At 57.6% G+C, this 7,564-nt stretch overlaps 1 long non-coding RNA gene across 1 annotated transcript; it reads left to right on the top strand.

Moving 5' to 3' along the window:
• The first annotated feature begins 4,041 nt into the window (after positions 1-4,041).
• On the top strand, positions 4,042-7,193 carry LOC142077320 (uncharacterized). The gene is made up of 5 exons (XR_012671723.1): positions 4,042-4,270; positions 5,130-5,253; positions 6,111-6,174; positions 6,559-6,732; positions 6,838-7,193. It is a non-coding gene; the product is annotated as an uncharacterized LOC142077320 (long non-coding RNA).
• The last annotated feature ends 371 nt before the right edge of the window (positions 7,194-7,564 follow it).

The following is a 7,564-nucleotide window of genomic DNA, read 5'->3' as shown; positions in this document are numbered from 1 at the left end:
GTTTTGATATTATAGAAAAGCAAAAACCCCCCCGATTTGGGGAAGCTTTGGGGTGAAACACCAGCCATTTGAGGGGCCCGGACCCCTGGGGTGCTGCCTGCCCCGCCAACCTGCCCGTTGCCCCCCGCCCAAACTCTGGCACCCCCCTCCCGCTCCCCCGCCCCCCGCTCCCACCCCGCTCGCCCTCCTCCTGCGTTTTGGGTTTGTGCTGAAAACGGCGTCGGTGACGCGGGGCTGCGTGAGTTCCCGCTGCGCAGCGCTTGCACGGCGCCGGGGGCTGTGCTGCTCCTCACCCCGCCCTGCCGGCGAGCGGGCTGGGGGTGCGCGAGGGCCTGGGAGGGGGCACCGCTGGGAGAGCTGACCCCGGCGGACCCAGGGGATGTTCCAGACACTATGACGTCAGGAAATAAAACTCGGGGGGCGGTTGGCGGGGGGGCCGCTGCTGGGCTGCGGCTGGCTGGGCATCGGGCGGTTGGCGGCGAGCCCTTGTTTTCGTTTGTACCGCTTGTCTGTCTGGGGTTTTTCTCTCTGTTGTTTGGGGTTTTTTCCCCCCCCCCCTTTCCCTTACAAGTGGAGTTTTTTCACTTTTGCCCTTCCAATTCTCTCCCCCCTCCCGCTGAGGGGGCAGCGAGTGAGCGGTTGTGTGGTGCTGAGTTGCGGGCTGGGATTCGACCACGGCACAAGGTGAGTGGCAAGCCCTGCCTGGCTAAACGCTTTAGGCTGCCCGCGTTATTCCTGCCATCTTGCGAGGCCCTCCTTGTTCTTTCCTGCTGCTTTCAAGTGCCTTGTGCTCCAGCAGCAGGCTGGGAAGGAGGGTTGTGGCAGGAGCGGCGGCTCCCCGTGACTCCTTCTCGGGCTGTGAGCTTCGCCCCGCGTGTGGGCTGCCGAGGATCGTGGGCTCTGCAGGGGCCACAGGCAGCCCGCAGAGCTTGAGGCCGAGCCGTTCCTTTCCCCCTGTGAGCATCTGGGGAGGGGGACTGGGGGGGCTGCGGACCCCCGAGGGGGCCGAGGAGTGGGGCTGTGCATCCCGGGGGGGCCGGGGGGGGCTGCGAGCCCTAGGGGGTCGGGGAGAGGGGCTGGAGGACTTCCGGACCATAGAGCCCAGCCCAGTCCAGACCAGAGAGTATAGCTGGAGGACTCCCGGACCATAGAGATGGCGGACTGCCGGGCCAGAGAGTACACCTGGAGGACTTCCGGACCATAGAGACGGAGGTCCAGACGCATAGAATGTAGCTGGGGGACTTCCGCACCATAGAGGAAAATGTGCGGCCTAGAGAGTACAGCTGGAGGACTGCCGGACCATCGAGACGGTCGTCCGGACCGGAGAGTGCACGTGGGGAACTTCCGGACCATAGAGAGCAGAGTCCGGCCTAGAGAGTACCCCCTGGAGGACTGCCGGACCATAGAGAGCAGAGTCCGGCCTAGAGAGTACCCCCTGGAGGACTGCCGGACCATAGAGAGCAGAGTCCGGCCTAGAGAGTACCCCCTGGAGGACTGCCGGACCATAGAGAGCAGAGTCCGGCCTAGAGAGTACCCCCTGGAGGACTGCCGGACCATAGAGAGCAAAGTCCGGCCTAGAGAGTACCCCCGGAGGACTCCCGGACCATAGAGACGGGAGCTGGACCAGAGAGTACCCCCGGAGGACTGCCGGACCATAGAGACGGGAGCTGGACCAGAGAGTATCCCCGGAGGGCTGCCGGACCATAGAGAGCAAAGTCCGGCCTAGAGAGTACCCCCGGAGGACTGCCGGACCATAGAGAGCAAAGTCCGGCCTAGAGAGTACCCCCTGGAGGACTGCCGGACCATAGAGAGCAAAGTCCGGCCTAGAGAGTACCCCCTGGAGGACTGCCGGACCATAGAGAGCAAAGTCCGGCCTAGAGAGTACCCCTGGAGGACTGCCGGACCATAGAGAGCAAAGTCCGGCCTAGAGAGTACCCCCGGAGGACTGCCGGACCATAGAGAGCAAAGTCCGGCCTAGAGAGTACTCCTGGAGGACTGCCGGACCATAGAGACGGACGTCCAGACCAGAGAGTACACCTGGAGGACTCCCGGACCATCGAGATCGCGGTCCCCCAAGGAGCTGGGGAGTGGGGCTGTGGGTCCTGGCGGGACTTGAGAGTGGGGCTCCCAGGGGGCTGGAAAATGGTGTGGTCGGGTGCTGTGAACTCCGGGGGTCCTGGGGCTGGGAAGTGCTTGCAAACGCTGGGGAGGGGCTGCGAGCCGTGCGCATGCGCGGTCCCCGGGGCGCCGTGCGCATGCGCGGTCCCCGGGGCGCCGTGCGCATGCGCGGTCCCCGGGGCGCCGTGCGCATGCGCGGTCCCCGGGGCGCCGTGCGCATGCGCGGTCCCCGGGGCGCCGTGCGCATGCGCGGTCCCCGGGGCGCCGTGCGCATGCGCGGTCCCCGGGTGGGGACTACAACTCCCGGCGTGCCTCGCGCGGGCGGTCCGGTGGAGCCGCGCGCTGATTGGTTGCGGACGGTATTCCAACGGGCCGCGCGGCGGGCTCTGCACCGAGGCGGCGGCGCAGCGTGAGTGTGAGGGGCCGCGGGCCCGGGGAGCCGGGCTGTGGCGGGGGGGGGGGCGGTTCTGCAGGCTCCGGGGACAGGGTCTGGGGGGGCTCCAGGCGGGGGAGGGGCTGTGAGCATCTGGGGAGTGGGGAGTTGGGGGGGGGGCTGCGTGCCCTAGAGGGGCCGCGCAGTGGGCCGGGGCGGGGGGGGCCGGCCGGCGGGGGGGGGGGGGGGGGGCGGGGCGCTTTGTGCAAACAGATCCTCCCTGCGAGTCCCCACTGTCGCCCCGTGGGGCCGGGGACCCCCCAGCCCTCCCTGCAGGCAGACTGGGGGCTTCGCGGGCCGAGTCGAGGGAGGAGCTGCTGGAGAGAGGGCTTAGAAATGGCCTTCTGCCCCCGAAACTCCTGCAGCATTTGAAGGGGAGGGACAGGTCCACCCCAGGGCCCCAAGGGGAGGACCTCGGAGCAGGGACCTGGGGTTGTTCCAGGAGCAAAAGCTGGTCCCAGCCAGCTCGCCTCTGCTCCCCCGGCACCGGGATCGGACCTTTCAGCCCCGTTTCTGCCCGAAGCATCACGCAAGCGCTTGCCCTCCCCGGGGTCACCTTTGGGACTTGAGAAGAGGCGCAGCAGCTGGGTTTTTGGGCTCAGAAATGGGCGCTAAGTGAGCTGGTTTGGGGGCCTAAAGCAGAAGCCGGTTTGGCCGTTTGTGCGGGGGGGTGGGAGGGCATTGGGGGCTGCAGGGGAAAGCAGGGGGTGGGCAGGGTGCGTGGACCCTCTCGGGGGGGGGGGGGGGGGGGCGGGTCTGGTCCTGCTGCACCCCGAAGTGCGGGAGGCCGGCATGCACCAGGCCCAACTCAACGTCTGCGGTGGTCTCTGGGGGGAAGAGGCGGTCTCTGCTTTTCAGACCCCGCACGCCCTCTTCGAGTCCAGCTCTTGCTTGTCGACTGCTTAGAATAGTTATTAACTAATTAGTCGTACAAACTCATTAATGCTTATACAATGTCCAACTATGATATTTAATCCTAATAGTCGAGTTTTGACGGCGGTTGGTTTACGACCTTGTCAAAAGCCCAGGCTGTTGCAAATAGCTGGAGCTTGTAAGGAGAAGGAGCTGAAATCAACGGTGCAGAGCTGGAGCTTCGATTAGCCAGAACCGTAGCAAGCAGGAGCTGGAACGAGACGAGGTGTCCGCTGTCTGGGGCATGCCTTAGCCAGAGGCAAAATTACCAGCAGCTGTAACGAGCGGGAGCTGCGATTCGCTGCAGTATCTGTTTGCCGGAGCATCCGTCGGCCAGACTGCACTCCCAGCACGGCTGAAGAGCCGCCAGGCGCAGGCAGGGCTGTCCCCGGCAAGGCGCTCCGAGCGGCAGGGAGGCGAGTTGTCCTTCTGCCAGCGGGGAGCCCGGCCTCTTCTCTCGGGGATTAAATCCACGCCACGCGTGGATCCGCTCTCTTTGCGTGGAGGGTCTCTCCCGGTCCCGTTCCCGAGGGCTGAAGTGAGGTGGGGGTCCCCCGGCTCTCCCCGGGGGGCAGGCGGCAGCACGAGGCGGCGGTGTCTCCCCGGTACCCGGCAAAGGGGAGCGAAACCGGCCGGCTGGAGCTCCGGGGGTGCACAGCCCGGCCCCGCACGGCAGAATCCTTCCCTGGGTTTTCACCGTTGGCTGGGTGTGACAAACAGGTTCATTTTGTGCCTCCTCTTTTCCCAGCGTCACCTTCTGCGTCACGTGAAGAAAATCCTGCGTGGCTGATGCCGCTTGCTGCTCAGGTAATGGCACGTGGGGGGCCGGGGGAGCGGGGAGAAACATTGGCGCGTTCAAGGACGCTGCAGGTGCTCCACGTCAAACCCAGGGAAAAGGCAAATTTGTGCCGGTGCAGAAAAGCTGATGAACAGTTGCCGTTAACAGAGCGCGCGTGCCTCGTTCCCGCATCGGTCCCTGGGTAGTTACGAGCGTTTTCCTTTCAGGGAAAAGAATGAGCTTTCGCCTACGATAAATTAAGAGCTGCCTGTGACCTTCTTTAGGGTCAAGTGTTTCTCTTCTGTTTGTTCGTACTGATTTTACGGGCAGGTTGGAAAGAGCCTTTTATTTTTACCTGCGTAACTCAATTTGTAGTACTACGGGGTGTCAGGAGAGTGAATTTTGGAGCACCCAGGTACTACTAGAAACGTAATGAATGAGACACGATGGAAGCTGATATTTCAACTTGATTTTTACGTGATTTTTTTTTCATTAGAGCGTCGATGGCACGTTGTCCTGTGGCTCAATCCACGTTCTGTTCAGTGGAGTCTTCAATCTAGCACTTTGAAGGACAAAAGTTGGTCCTTCCAAAAAAGGGCTAGTTGTTCATAGGATGGAGGTATAGACTTGGAGAGCCGCTTAAGTACGTGATCAGAATTGAAGCCAAATGCCGCTTCACGTTGCTGCTGTTGGTCTTCACTTTCATTAGTTTTCCCGCTGCTCCGTCATGGTTGGGAGCTCTGAATCATCCTTTTTTTCACTCCCTAACGCATTTTTCTCCCCAAGGAGAGGCTACGTTTAAAAGCTACTTAGTTTCCTCACAAATGCATTGGTCAGTAAAACGGAGTTATGATGCTTGGAACCACACAAATGACACCAGTCTTACAGATCTGGACTATTTCTGAACACGTGTTCATCGCGTGCAGATGTCATCGGGATACGGATCATCTGCACTTTGTGCTCTGTCGAGACGATCAGCTGAGACAGGGACGAGCTCCAAAAGAAAAGAAAGGTACAACGTCAAAGTTTTGTTTTGTTGTTGGTTTTTGTGTTTGTGTGTTTGGGGGTTTTTTTTGTTTGGTTTTTTGTTTGTTTGTTTGTTTGTTTGTTTTTCCTTAAGAGTGCGACGTTGACTGGTGGCAGCCTGCAGAGCTCTCTTGCTGCCTGACCTCTCCTTTCCTTCTCTGTCACTCCTCTTTCGTGGCTGTCATTTTCACTCGGGTAGTTTTAGAAGAGCGATTTAGTTCCTCGCCTGTGTAAACGCGCTGGTAATAGCTGGAAGGTAAATGCTTGAACCAGTAGCGAATAACTTGGCTACAAGTAGAATTTCTGAAGGAAGAACAACGACAACAGGAAGCAAGTAGCGAGTTACCCCAGATTTGCGTGCGTCAAACACGTCAAAGTCTTACTGCCAAGCGTTGTTTGGCAACGTGCTCCAAATGTTTTAAAACAACTGCGGTTTTCAAAGATCTCGACTGTTTGGAGAAACGGCCTGGAAAAAAGGATTCCTCTTCCGCAGCGAGTTTGCGAGGACGGACGGGTTGCCGTACTCTTTAACAAAAATACTCCACTTGGGACGTATCGGGTGAGGAAATCGCGGCTCTACTTAGGCTTGAGAAAACGTACGTAGGTACCTGTGCCCGTCACCTGCGCGTCTCTAGGAAAGTGAGTTCTAGCGAAACTAAAGCTGCCGATGAGCCAAAAAAAAGGCACGGTTGTCTAAAACGTGCAGAAGTTCTAGTGGCCTGTCTCAACAACTGCACCAAAGACGATGCCAAATACTTTCTCCTCCACTCAGTTGTTCTCTTCACGGCAAAGGAAGCTTTGTGCTAAACGTTGTTTGTTTTTTTTTTCCTTTCCTCTCAGCAGAACGTCAACTGCCGTGAAAGTACGAGACAGATGGAAAGGGTCCGTAGTGGTCTGCAAGTACAAGGTAGGCCTGTGATACGTGTCTGCATTTTTCCTAAGGTGCTTGTAGCACGGACTTTACAGTTAACACGAGGAACGTGGCAGCTCTCCTTCTATGTGATTTTTTAATGTGAAATATTTTAACGCCAATACTAAAAATAAAGGAGGTCTGTTCTGGAGCGTGGTACGCCTATGCAAAGCTTGCTGCCCTCCGTCTGTTTTCTCTTCCTGCAAGCACGGTCTTCTGTTTCTGTGCGCTTGCTATGAAAGGGTGCTGTGAAAATAACGTTGGACTAGAAGAGGAAAGGAACCGTTTGTAAGAGTTGGGATGTTCGGGAGAAACAGGCTTTGTTTTCACGATAAAAGCTTTAGGCTTTTTCAGTCAGTCAGTGTTTAAAATGCCTTACAGGAGCACTCGAACACCTTACTGAGATGCTAGCATCTGTGCTAAAAGCAATCAAGGTCAAAGAAGAGGCGCGGACAACACGGGACAAATCGGTGTCGCTTCGGTGCGTTTTCCAGGCTTTCCCGAGAAGCGGTAGCAGCCTCGTAACTAGCGACAGAGAGTCCTGATGTGGTTTTGGTGAGTTACTGCTTCTATCGCGTCCTTTTTCCTTAACCTGCAGCGCGTAATTTTGACTTTGGTTGGAAAGAGATTTTCCAGAATGGAAATCTTTCTCGTTCAAAGGAGTTGCCTTTTACGAACTTCCCATCAGAATGGATCTTCAGAGATGACGTGCTCGGCAGTAGAAGTCATCCGCAAGGAGACTTTTCGCTCTCTCTCTCTCTGGGGAAAAAAAAAAGGGGTAAGCCGATTTCCTTGCACAGACCCAAGCGCAGCACGTCTTCCGATAGTCGACGTACGGCTGATCTTTGGTTCTCGGGTGTAACGGTCGAGAGATCGTAAAGACGCGTTCCTCCGCACGCTCGGCTACGGCCAACAGCGTTAGCAAACCTGCCGGTCCTTTTTGGTAGCCTGATGTATTGCAGCACTGGGGATTTGATATTCCCCACCGCCTGCCCCCACCCCCCCCACCCCCCCCCAAAAAAAGAGTAAAACCATACGGGAGATCTCTTATCTCACTGATTTTTCTATCGTAAATGAAATTTTAAAAAGAAAGTTAAAATTGTATAACTTCCAAACTGACTTGCGTTGTTTAAACTGCAACTGCCAAATAGCCGTAGCGTATAATTTATTAGGTGTGCTTAAGCAGTTGGGTAGTTGCTCTAAACGTTTCAAAAGAGAGGCAACTGAACGTTACGGGCTTTTTTCCCGATCTTTTGGCAGAGTGCTCTGAAGTCCTTTATTTCTGTCTCGCTTTCGACGGCGCCTTTCCCCGGCAGTTCGGTAGCATCGGTCTCGGCGCCGCTCCTAGTCACGTAACGCACGCAAAACCCCTGGTCAAACGATAGCT

Source organism: Calonectris borealis, unplaced genomic scaffold (genome assembly GCF_964195595.1).
Source record: "Calonectris borealis unplaced genomic scaffold, bCalBor7.hap1.2 HAP1_SCAFFOLD_210, whole genome shotgun sequence".
NCBI lineage: Eukaryota > Metazoa > Chordata > Aves > Procellariiformes > Procellariidae > Calonectris > Calonectris borealis.
Note: the sequence above shows the minus strand (reverse complement) of the source record. Positions and strands in the feature narration are given on the sequence as shown.